The sequence below is a fragment of the Chiloscyllium punctatum genome, chromosome 8, assembly GCF_047496795.1.
Source record: "Chiloscyllium punctatum isolate Juve2018m chromosome 8, sChiPun1.3, whole genome shotgun sequence".
Classification (NCBI taxonomy): Eukaryota; Metazoa; Chordata; class Chondrichthyes; order Orectolobiformes; family Hemiscylliidae; genus Chiloscyllium; species Chiloscyllium punctatum.
Genome location: NC_092746.1, coordinates 11,410,789 through 11,423,921, shown reverse-complemented (window position 1 = coordinate 11,423,921; position 13,133 = coordinate 11,410,789). Strand labels below are relative to the sequence as shown.

The following is a 13,133-nucleotide window of genomic DNA, read 5'->3' as shown; positions in this document are numbered from 1 at the left end:
GTCTTGTGAAAGTGGTAACAGATTCTGAATGAGGTTTTTTAACAAAATTGTTGGTTTATAGGGATACATGTTTCAAATTTAGATTTATTCTTATTTAAACTGTTTGATTTTTTTTACGCAAAGGAATGCAACGTTGTGAAAATATATCTATTGAAAATTTTAAAAATCACAAGACTACAACTAATTATTGATGAATAAAGCCATTTGTACAATCTCAATTTGTGGGCGGCATGGTGCCACAGTGGTTAGCACTGCTTCCTCGCAGCGCCAGAGACTCGGGTTTAATTCCTGCCTCAGACGACTCTCTGGGTGGAGTTTGCACATTCTCCCTGTGTCTGCGCGGGTTTCCTCCGGTTTCCTCCCACAGTCCAAAAGGTGTGCAGGTTAGGTGAATTAGCCATGCTAAATTGCCCATAGTGTTAGGTAAAGGGGTAAATGTAGGAGAATGGGTCTGGGTGGGTTACGGGTTGGTGTGGGCTTGTTGGGCCAAAGGGCCTGTTTCCACACTGTAAGTAATCTAATCTAATCCGTACAGAGAAATCTTAACATTCCGCTCAAATCCTCCACCCTATTGTAGTATCCAAACATCTCTCAAACTATTCCACAATTACACACATTTATTACCCTTTGCATGAAGAACATGGGGAGAATGCAATTAATGCTGTTATGTGTGTATTCCAACTTTCTTGAAATAATGACAAAATTCCATCACGCATTTTTGATTTGTTTTAAACATTGCATTAGGTTTTAGCACACTTTTTTTAACGGTATCCTTTGCATCTTCCTGCTCCCACAGCTTAATGAAACAATTGTGCAGAAAAGCCAACATGGTGGTTGGAGAAAGTGAATGCTCAGCCATGATTTTACTGGCACAAAGTGAATGCTGACATTGGAATCAATTAAGAGGTTATCACCGGGTCCACTGTCCAACTGAGGAAGGTGGACTGGCTTTCTCTACTAGGCGAAAGTGAGGACTGCAGATGCTGGAGATTAGAGTCAAGATTAGAGTGGTGCTGGAATTGCACGACAGGTCAGGCAGCATTCAAGGAGCAGGAAAATCAACAACTCGGGCAGGAGCCCTTCATCGGGAAGTTCCTGATGAAGGGCTCCTGTCCAAAGCATCGATTTTCCTGCACCTCGGATGCTGCTTGGCTTGCTGTGCATTTCTAGCACCACTCTAATCTTGGCTCTCTCTACTGTCTGCCCAATCAAAGGACTATCTGCTCAGCAATCTCGGCAACACCACGGGCTTTGACATGGTGCCATCTTATGATGCTGTTGCAGGGGAGACGGAAAATTTATATTTGTTGCAAGGCCAGGCAGGTTGCACCAATCAGAGGGGAACACATTCTGAGTATATTTTGAAACTGCAAGGGCAGTCTGCAACAAGACCTCCTCAGAGTCATTATTCCCTCTTGCCTGCTTCCATGCAAAATACCAGCGACATGGGTAAATGTTTTACTTAGATTATTGCCCATTTAATAATTTGAATTACTTGCTCACCTCAGTTTGAGCCAGCTTCAAGGAACCCACCAGACATGACATCCTAGCATTTTGTCAGCTCTCCATCCACCTCCCAGTTTTCTACCCTCGAGCTGGTAAAATCCTAACCCTTGGAGGCCATTAATTAGAAGCAAGGTAGGCTTTTCATTCAGTCTGCTTCAAGACCACTGGAAAAGCAACATCAGGTGTAAGCAGGCTGTCAGATCGAGAAGTGCTGTCCTTAGATGGAAGAGAGAGAAGAAAAGCTGGCGGTATCACATTTGATCTCTGGTTCAATAGTACACTCTTGATAATGTCCCTGATTGTGACAAGAGAAAAGCAGAATACTGAAGATGCTAGTATTCTGAAATAAAAACAAAAACAGTTTTGTTTTAGAAACAAAGGCACTCAACAGGTCAGTTAGCATCTGTGTGAGAGGGGAGAATAAGAGCACATTTTTCAATGATTTTCCATTGGAACTCAGATCCAGGGAGGGAATTCTCCAGTTCCCTCAGGACATGAGAGAAGTGGAGAACTTTGTAGTCTGATCTATCCTAGCTGATGGTAAGAGGACAGTGATGAGTAGTGTACAACTGAGAAAAGGTTGAAAAGTGATTAATCATATTGTAAAAAAAATTATATTAGGGAGCTGAAAATTTGGAAGTCTATATATCCTGATTATTTGAATGTAAATAGCTATTTTCTTTTTCATTGGTGTGCTTGACTTTATATTCTGTACTTAGTTTTATTGTTATTTATTGCTGTGGTGTAGAAACTCATTTCCCCAAAAGGAACAGGCCCACATGACATTACATATGTTGGCACAATCTATTTTTTTATGGCAGCAATGGCTTTCTGTAATTTGATTTATAAGCAATCAAATCAACTCAATTTAATTAAGACAATAGCTGTATGATAAATGTACACCTATTGCTCATTAGTATTCAAAGCAAAATATGTTCTCCATATCACAGTAGGTGAAGTCATTCCTCCGATAAATCCTCATTGTCGCTTAAGCCTGCCTCAGTAATGTTATTCTATTCTTGAGCAGTAATGAAGTTTGTCATAGTTCTTGCAGTAAACACTGTACTTAGATAGATGGGATTACAGAGGCAGGATATTGGATGCTATAAAGTTAAGATTTTACTTTCCCTTATGTCAATTGATAAAGATCAAACTAGCTAATAGATGGTTGACATGATTATGATAATCAATTGCTGGACTTTTTTAATCATCATGGGGAATACCATAGCTGCAATAAAACATATTTATTTTCCAAAGTAACAGCATATAGGACTAATAAATAGTTTGGAAATGTATATGAAGTGAATGTTTTGATACTTCGCAATAGTCTCAATAGTATATCAAATGAAAACAAGTACTGTGAATGAGCCTATATAAAGAACAGACTTGTTTTCAACAAATGGTCCATGAGGAATTATACAAGTGGACTATTCTCAACAAGCAAAGTTGACACAAGACTATGCTGTTACATTTGTGAGATTTAACAAACAACATATCTAAGTCAATGAATTGGAAAGTCATTCCTATTGCATTAGTCTTGCACAGTCATGTCATTCTTTCTTATACTTTGCTCTGAAAAAAAAACAACATAGCAATTTAAAAACAGAATATTGTGGGATCTGAAATAAGATCAGAAAATGCTAGAAGTATTCAGCAGGGTAGGCAGCTTCTACAGAGATAGAGACAGGTTTAACAGATAGACTTTTACTTTTGAGGGATGAATCAGGAGTCAGGAGATTTCCGAACATTGTAGTTCCATCTCCAAACTGACTGTCTTCATCATGGATACTGGGCATGGCTTGAGGTCAGGCTGGCTGCTCCCGGTGGGCAAATTCTGAAGCAGCCAGTTTAAAAGGACTTCCTTCATCACTGTGATATAAACCGTATTCTCGCCATGGGTTTGAGGCACCCTAACCTTATCCTCTATTTCCTACTCCTTCATACCAATCCACCTCATACCCACATATGTACCAACCGACTGACCTAATACCCACTATAAACCAATATGAACCCATGAGCCTATTTTAACATTCGTCGGTTTTTGAAAAGCCACAAATCTGTCATGTAGATATTACTGAGATTTCCATGTAAAATTTCACAATCTTCATAACAACTCAAAAATCTATTATAATAAATGGACATTTTTTGAAATCCTTTTTAAAAGACAAATTATCTTCAAGCACTCATAAATCTGTCAAAATTAAAAAGCTCACATTCCCCTTGATGTTGAGTGATGACATTAAGAATACTTCCCCTCAGTCTTCAAGTATAACCAGAAGCTTTTGGTGGCCTGTCATTTTAATTCTTCACTTTGCTGTCCTGTTAACATCTCTATCTTTGGCTTACTTCAATGTTCCAATTAAGCTCAATGTAAGCTTGATGAACAGCACTTCATCATTTGATTTAGTTCTTAATAACTTGTTAGAGTCAAAATTGATTTCAATAATTTCAAGGTATAACCTGTGTTCCCTTGGTTTGCTTCTTTATGCCTGCATATGTCAATATTAATCTTGCTTTGGATTTGGATGATACTTATTCATCATTCTGCTATTCATCCTGCTCCTGACTCATATTTTGTTCTTTTATGCTTTCTATTACTATTCCTTTTGGCTCTGCTCCACCAGCTCTTTTGTTGCTTAAAGTCTTCCAATTACCTTTTGATTGCAGACCTCTGCTTCTGTTCTTTTTCCTTTTTTGCTCACCTCACTAACATTTCTAACTTATTCTAACTATGATGAAAGGTAACCTGAAAGGTTAACTATGTTTCAATCTTCACTGGAGCTGCAAGACCTGAATATTTCCAACGTTTACCGTTCTTATTTCAGATTGCCAGCATCTGCAGTGCTCTGATCAGCTAATAATGTGTTGGCCTTATTGCACAAGTCAACTATAATTTGATGCAAATATTACACCTTGTACTGTAGTTTATTTTTATGCTTCAAATTCCATTTCAAATATTAAAAACATTTATGATTGCAGCACTTTCAGATTGGTCACATCTAACATGATACATTCTGTAAGTGCTATGAAGTAAAACTATGAGCTTTATTTGCAAACTTATGATCAATACTCCTGTTGTGATCTTTAAATGACCACCAAGTGGATTAATTTTCCAATTATTTTCCATATTGCAATTGACAAAAGGAAAAAAAGACTTTCATTCTATCAATCCAGGCTAGAGTCTCTAAGATGAAACAATCTGTTGAACATTTTTTATGTCAACTGTGTGATGTTTCAAAAGAGTGGAGAACATCATTGTAGTGTCATTATTAGATTTTTTTTAACCCTGGAATCAGCAGAACAATGACAGATGGATCATAGAATCCCTACAGTGTGGAAGCAAGCCATTCAGCCCATCAAGTTTGCAACGATCATTCGAAGAACATCCCACTCCAACCACCTCCCCATCCAAGCCCTGTAATTCTGCATTTCCCTGGCTAATCCATCGAGACTACACAGCCCTGGATACTATTGAGAATTTCCCATATATAATCCACTTAGCTTGCACATCTTTGAACTGTGGGACAAAACCCACACAGATATGGGGAGAACGTGCAAACTCCACAGAGAGGCAAAAGTGAGGACTGCAGATGCTGGAGATCAGAGTCAAGATTAGAGTGGTGCTGGAAAAGCACAGCAACATCCGAAGAGCAGGAAAATCAACGTTTCGGTTAAAAGCCCTTCATCATTCCTGATGAAGAGCTCCTGCCCGAAATGCCGATTTTCTCCTTCCTCGGATGCTGCTTGACCTGCTGTGCTTTTCCAGCACCAATCTAATCTGAACTCCACAGAGAGTCACCTGAGGGTGGAATCAAACCTGGGTCCCTGGTGCTGTGAGGCAGCTGTGCTAACCACTGAGCCACCATGCTGCCCTGAAGTAGATATGGCAAATGTGAAGCTATCCAACTCATTCGGAGTGACTACTGGAGGGTCCACTAGTGGTGGCGATAGGTTTCAAACCCAGGACTCATTACAGGTTAAAGTGCAAATCTAGTGACTCGGATCACTCATCAACACTCCCATTTTTCCAGCACAGTAACAAGTATCACTCACTTTTCTGGTATTTTGTAATATTCCCGATTATATTCTCCAAGTAATACTTTTGTTGGGAATCAAGATCTTTGATAAAGGTTAATGATTAATATGGGGTCAAGCTGAAAGAAATATATTTATTGTTAAAATGAGTTTGTCTAAATGTCAAAACAGTATGATATGCTAAAATATACCTAGCCTAAATTGTTACAGTCTGAGGCTCAATTTATCCTGCAGAAAATGTCCTTTGATACAGTATGAATAATTTATGGATGATGTGTTGTGGCTATTCTGCTAAGGATTTATGGGTAACAATAGCCATGGGTAACCAAGGGTGAGTTATGAAGGAGAGTTTCTCTTCTCTGTACTGGTGATTATGACAAGGTTAACATTTTTCACTTCAGTGACACATTATTGTTAAAAATGACTTGTCCTGTCTGTAGTGGTATCCTATATTGTGGTTATTAATTATATAGCACACATTTTTCCACAGTACTGTGCAATGATAATATCAGGAAAGGAAATCTGCACTGTTCACTGAGGCTGTGAGAGTATGCACGCTTTGAGGTACTGATTGACCAATACTGTAGCAAATTTGCACACAACCATTATATATTAATCTGTCTGGATTTGTGACTGTCTTTACATTGTTACAGAAAGTCAATAAGTAAAAGCTAAAGAAAAATAGAAAGCTATAATGTTATAAGAAATGAAATGAAATGAAATAGCTGTTTTGGAAAATTGTTGTCCCATTGAAGAAATCTTTGGCAAAATTGTTAATCAACAAAATGGAGACGAGATTTCCAACAAAAATACTATTCCGTTCTTTCATTTCTTATACAGGTATGAAAATCAATTCAATAAACATAAAAAATATATGCCAAACATTTGAAACTTTAAATAAGAGCCTTGGTGATATGTTTGGTCAGATTTCAAAAGTAAAAGAAAGACCTCTGTTTTGACTATAATCCTTTATTAACATAACTAGTTTTGACAAAAGATTTCAACTAAAACGTTAACCTTATCCTTTTATTTCAGCTGAGGATTGACCTGTAATTCAAACTTTTTTTTTTGGTTCTTTGTGAGGTGCATCAATTTTTTGTAAGGCTTCTTTGCAAGAGGCAGAGTGAAATTTTCCATTGTATATGACCAAATGTAACAGATTAATTACAAGCTGAAACAGAAATTGCTGGAAAAGCTCAGCAAGTCTGGCAGGATCTGTGGAGAGAAATCAGAGTTAACCTTTGGGGTCGAGTGACTCTGCCTCAGAACGGATGGTAGCTAGGAAAATGTTGGCTCAAATGGAAAAGATGTAGAGGGGTGGGGCCAAGGAGTAAATTAGATTTGATTACCTACAGTGTGGAAACAGGCCCTTCAGCCCAACAAGTCCACACCGACCCTCCGAAGAGAAACCCACCCTCCTATATTTACCCCTGACTAATCCAACTAACACTACAGGCAATTTAGCATGGCCTATTCACCTAACCTGCACATCTTTGGACTGTGGGAGGAAACTGGAGCACCCGGAGGAAACCCACACAGACACGGGGAGAATGTGCGAACTCCACACGGAGAGTTGCCCAAGGCGGGAATTGAACCTGGGTCCCAGGCACTGTGAGGCAACAGTGCTAACCACTGAGCCACCGTGCCACCTACATTGGTGGAGAAGACCAGTTTGATAAACAAAGGAGTGGATAGCGATCTGGCTAGGAGGATGAATATCTATTAAGGGGGACAGTTAGTGGCTAACAATGGATTGTGTGTAATGGCAGACTATGTGATAATAAGGTCTAGTGCATGGGGGTGGGGTAAGGACATGGGAGAGCTTATTAACTGGCTTCACTGCCCCTAAAGCATACCTCATGTCTGATTTCATCCCCATTTACTGTGTGCTGTTTCCAGAACAACTCATCACTTCGCAAATATTCACCAAAGGTCGAGCACCTCCTGCGTCCACAACATTTTTGAAAGGCTTCTGGGCACCCAGACCTGCATTGGCAATCTGGTATTCCCTCTCATCTGCAGTGTAATGACATAACAGCCACAAAGACACAGTCAGGGTGGCCAACACTCCTTCACCTACACAACATTATTCTCTCATCCTATACACTGCCTAACCAGGCCACATTGTTCATTAATCCTTTTTAAAAAATTATCCTCATCTACATCTCATCTAAACATCCTCTCATGGTTGCCATTGGTCTGTCACTAGTGCCCAGTAGAAGCCCACATCTTGATATTGTCCAGGAGGGGAACATGACATATAGGCAACTGGTTGGACAGTTCCAAATGTGAGTTTTTATTTGCAGCCACCTAAAGCAAATACAAACAAAATGAACAGAGGCTTCAGCTCACCCATGTAATGCAAACCAAATGCTAGCATCTTAAACAATGGTAATCCTACATTTCGTAGAGGTCTACTGCACTCAGTTCTCATTACTGGAACCAGTATCAATCAACTACTGTCTGGCTTGTAGCAACTAGTGCAGCTGACCTCTATCAGAGTCGAGGAGACCTTCTTCATCCCAAATTTCCCGGTCATCGTTCTCGTCTACGGAAGACTGTTTCCATTCCCCTCATTCCTCAGTAACTATCATATTGCCTCGTTGCTTGCTCCAACCATGCACAGCCTAGTACACCATGATGACGCAGCACTCTCTGCTCAGACTATGCTGGCAGGTACCTCGAGAATGGTTCAAGCAACAGGACAGCATCTTCAGTACTGTCTATATTCTGCTTCACTAAGGTCTTGGCTGAGGCCTGGGTAGCATTAAACCTAATGTCGGCATCTATCAGGGGTTATGACCATGGTGTATTGAGTCTTGGTCACAGGGGGTAGGCCTTGACCCCCTGTAACCAGCCTTGTAAAGCACCTGGACCTTGAATGCACCAGGTATATGATGCAGAAACATGGCAATGAGTTGGGTAGTGGGCACACAACTTCACAAAGTGGCAATGGCGATCACAGATTAATTAATAGAATGGAGACCCTTCCCAAAGATGAAATCTCAGTGCCACGTGCGTACAGTCGATGACACCCGCAACCTAGGGAAAGCCAGTGATGTTGCCAAATCCTACTGCCCAGGCTGTAGCACTGATCTCATCATTGAGAATCAAAATGAACTGGCGTGATCTTATACAGACAGCATCAGTCTCTGTCCTGAAGCATTTATGGGTGCACAAGTGTGAAATCCTTCACAGGTCTCCCATCACTCCCCAGAAAGAATCAGTTGCATGCAGGTTCAAAGCAGCTATAACCTTCACAGCCAGCAGAAGAGAATGGCCTCCCATTCCTGCACCTCTCAGGCCCTGCTGTAGCATCTGACAAGTTCCATCGCAGTATTTGGACAATGAGTTTCTTGCACCAACATTGTTCATCTTCAGGAAATGGAGTCGGGCTGAATAATTCTGATTCTGCTGTTGACACCACGCGTCCTGAGGAGCCTCCAGCTACAACCTCTGCCTGAGCTGGGTGCTCTTTGTCCTCGACAAAAGCCAGCTGCTGCTCATGGGCTCACCATCTACCCTGAGCTGCCATCATTTTCATAGCAAGGCCGCCACAGCGGACAGCAATCCCCCAGGAACACGGTTCAGGATTTTCACTGGAAATGACCTATGATGGGAATGCAAGGAGTGAAAGAGTCTCCTCACTCTCGGAGGAGTCAGTGGTGATAAATCCAAAAAATGGAGGCTGCTCATCCTCTTCCAGTCAGTGAGATATGCTGGAGCCCAGTAATGAGGGCTATGTCTCCATTATTCAGTTAGCTTCAACATGTTCATCAGCTTGGTGAAGGCACCATGCTAGCACAGTGACAAATATATTGTTTTGGATTTTCTAGTGACCAGAAATATGATATTCCAGTGATGATGGGAGCTCTGTATGTGGACCTTGCAGAATCCCTTTCATAGCACGTCAGGAATTACCCAGGAAATGAAATTTTCTGCAATTCCTCTGAAAATCTCTGTGCAAATCAGAGACTTTGGAGAATTCAAAATTTCATAAAATATTAAGTCAGAAAAAGGTTAGACTATTAAATACAAAGTCTAACTCCCAAGTAACAATTCAAGATACTTAACTCATACAAACCTAACTACATCTCCCCCAGCTTTCCAAAATCTACTCTTTAGACCTTGACCCAATACCCTTTTGTGACCCAATATCCTCTCATCTGCCCTGCTGAGCCCAAACCAAACTAACCTGATGATGGATATGAACACTCCCGAAGACCTTACAACCCTCCTTCCTGTGCTATAGCCCCTGCCATATCCAAGTAACGTTCTTGAAACATTGTATCACTTACTTTGCCACCCTGGTACCTAACCCCTCCCCACTTGACGTTGTACCCACTTGGCACTCCACTAACCTGGCATTCTACACCTCTCTGGCATCTTATCCCTGGCACGCTACTCCTCTCCCTAACTGACATCCTTCTCTGCCAGCAATTTACTTACCTAGCACCATACCCATTTGGCATCCAAACTCCCGCACCTTAGCTTCACACTTCCCTTAAGTACTTGCAATCTGACTGCAACTATCAAAGTGGCTGTCAGGATTTTAACTTGCAGAATACAGCATCTGACTGCTTTGAAAAGGGGACTTTCTCTGAGATTTCTGCAAGACAAAAGATTTGTTCAGAATGGAAGCACACCTCTACCCAATCAGAATCTCCTCTCAGAAATGCAGAGGTCCCTTTTGTTTTGAAAAAAAATGAAGGGCCAAGGTGGCAATCTGCATGAGATTGCCACGCCTGGGAAAATCCAGCCCATTACATCAATCATTCAACTTTTCATTGCATTCAGTGAAGACCATTGATAAGACTACATGACAGATGACAAAGTGCACCATGGGAAATTGCACAAGTAATGGGTCACCTTTGGCCAGCATCCCATCTCTGTTATTGTGGCTGACTTCAGGCAAAGCCTGTTCCTGCCAGGTGGAGTCAATGTTAGATTGATGGCAAAAGTGCAGTTTCATGTCTGCAGGACACTAGGACCTTGAAGGGGAATATACATGAAGCAGATATTTGGAAACCGCTAACTTCAGCATCACTGAGATGCCAGTGTTCAATTTTCAAGCACCAGTGTCATGATACAAAATGTCTTTGATTAGCATTTAAACCCTAATTACGTTCATTCTGCATGCAATGTAAATGAGCAATGAAATGATAAGTTATGCTGCAATTTCCAAACATGTGTTTTAGGGCAGCACAGTGCTCAGTGGTTAGTACTGCTGCATCACAGTGCCAGGAACCCGGATCCATTTCCAGCCTCAGATGACTGCGTGGAGTTGGCACATTCTCCCCATGTTTGCGTGGGCTTCCTCTCACAGGTGTGCACTTTAGGTGGATTGGCCATGTTAGATTGGCCATAGTGTTCAGGAATGTGTAAGCTAGGTGCATTAGTCAGGGGTAAATGTAGAGCAATGGGGTAGGGGAATGATTTTGGGTGGGATACCTTTCGGAGGTGCAATGTGGACTTGTTGGGCAAAATGGCCTGTTTCCACACTGTAGAGCTTCTATGAAAATAATTCTATCTATTTTCCTCTTCAGGGTCCTCGTGTCGCACAGATATGAATCTGCACTTTAGCCATCAATCTGACCTGGACTCCACCTGCGCTGGGCATTGTCTCAGCCATTTTCCAATGGCAGTTAGCACCTAGAGAAAACCAAATGATGGCAGGAATACAGCTTGAGGTGTCAGCACTAGGCTTCGCCAGGTCACCAGGTACCGTCCCAGGTCCTTCATGTCCCTATTATCTTGCAGTAGCCCAGCAGCCCATTTCTACCCAACCCCCATGTGGAGACCAATTACATTGACTTTGTTTCCAGCCGTTAGCACTGTCCCCAAGCCCTGACATTACACCTTAATGTTGCCCACATTGGTTCTCTATGCTGTCCTTGCAGATGTCATGGTGGACACTGCCAACATTCTCCCCCACTCCGTTCCTGCAGCATATCAAAACCTCAGGCTATAACTTTGCTCGCTGAGCTGGTAGGTTTGTTCTCAGAAGTTTTGTCACCATGCTAGGTAACATCATCAGTGAGCCTCCGATGAGGCGATGGTGTTCTGTCCCATTTCCTGTTTATGTGTCTTGGTCTGTTATGGTGAGTGATATCATTTCTCATAGGCTGGCAAATGGGGTCCAAATCGATGTGTTTGTTGATGGAGTTCATGTTTGAATGTCAGGCCTCTAGCAATTCCTGAGCGTGTTTTTGTTTAGCCTGTCCCAGAATGGGTGTGTTAGCCCAGTCGAAGTGGTGTCCTTCTTCATCTGTGTGTAATTATACTAGTAATAGTTGGTCATGTCATTTGGTGGCTAGTTTCCTGCTCATCTGTCCAAGATCGTGTTTGTTGCAGTCCTTGCAGGGTATTTTGTATATACATTTGTTTTGCTGGCTTTTGTTACAGGGTCCTTGAGGTTCATCTGTAGCTGTTCAGTGTGTTGGTAGGTTTGTGGGCTACTATGATGCCAAGGGGTCAGAGTAGTCTGATCATTATTTCTGACATGTCTTTGATGTATGGTAGTGTGGCTAGAGTGTCTGGGCATGTTGTGTCTTCTACTTTGGGCTTGTTGTTTAACCGGAACTCCATCAATAAACACATTGATTTGGACCCCATTTACCAAACGCTGAGAAAAATAATTGGAAATGATATCACCCACCGTAACAGACCAAGACACATTAATAGAAAGCTGGACAGAATACCAGCGCTTCACCAGAGGTTCACTGATAATGTTACCTAGCATGGTGATAAAACGTAACAAATCCACCAACTCAGTGAGCAAACTTACAACCTGAACCTCAACCTGAGATACAAATCTTCTCAAAAATTGCATATCAAAACCTCTGATGCGGTTGTGGCTACACACCCCACCCCCATTCACCTCAAAACTCCCCCCAGTCACTGGTCCTGTCTATAACTCTACAAATGCGTCTGCTCACTTTGTGTCCACCAACCTTGACTCCCCTACGTTTTGAGAAATAAACGTATGCTCTTGAGTTCTGCAACAGTCTTACACAGTCACGAGTTTTTTTACAAGCAGTCCTGTCTAATATACCATGATATTTCTAGAAGCGTGTAAGTTAAAATTCTGGGCCATTAAGTGGAATTGTTGTGCAACTGCAGACAGAAACCAGATCCACCACTTCCATTGTGCTTGGGAAATTGTGTTGCAGACAATGTTCAGGAAATAGCTGCTGGGAGTTGAGAAGCTACCACTCACCCAGCCTTAATAATAGTGACAAACATTTTCTACAGCGCACGCTTGAGAGTGTGTGGGTATGTACATCCTCAGGCTTGCTTAGATGATTAGATTAGATTACTTACAGTGTGGAAACAGGCCCTTCGGCCCAACAAGTCCACACCGACCCTCTGAAGAGCAACCCACCCAGACTTATTCCCTTACATTAACCCCTTCACCTGACACTATGGGCAATTTAGCATGGCCAAATCACCTAACTGTGGGCGGAAAATGGAGCACCCAGAGGAAACCTACGCAGACACGGGAAGAATGTGCAAACTCCACACAGACAGTCGCCTGGGGCAGGAATTGAACCCAGTCTCTGGCATTGTGAGGCAGCAGTGCTAACCACTGT

General features: G+C 41.8%; 1 long non-coding RNA gene across 3 annotated transcripts in view; it reads right to left on the bottom strand.

Annotated features, from left to right (window-relative positions):
* The window catches only part of LOC140480217 (uncharacterized), a 67,701-nt gene that overhangs the window by 51,477 nt on the left and 3,091 nt on the right, over positions 1-13,133 (bottom strand). The gene's annotated exons all lie outside the window — the stretch shown is intronic.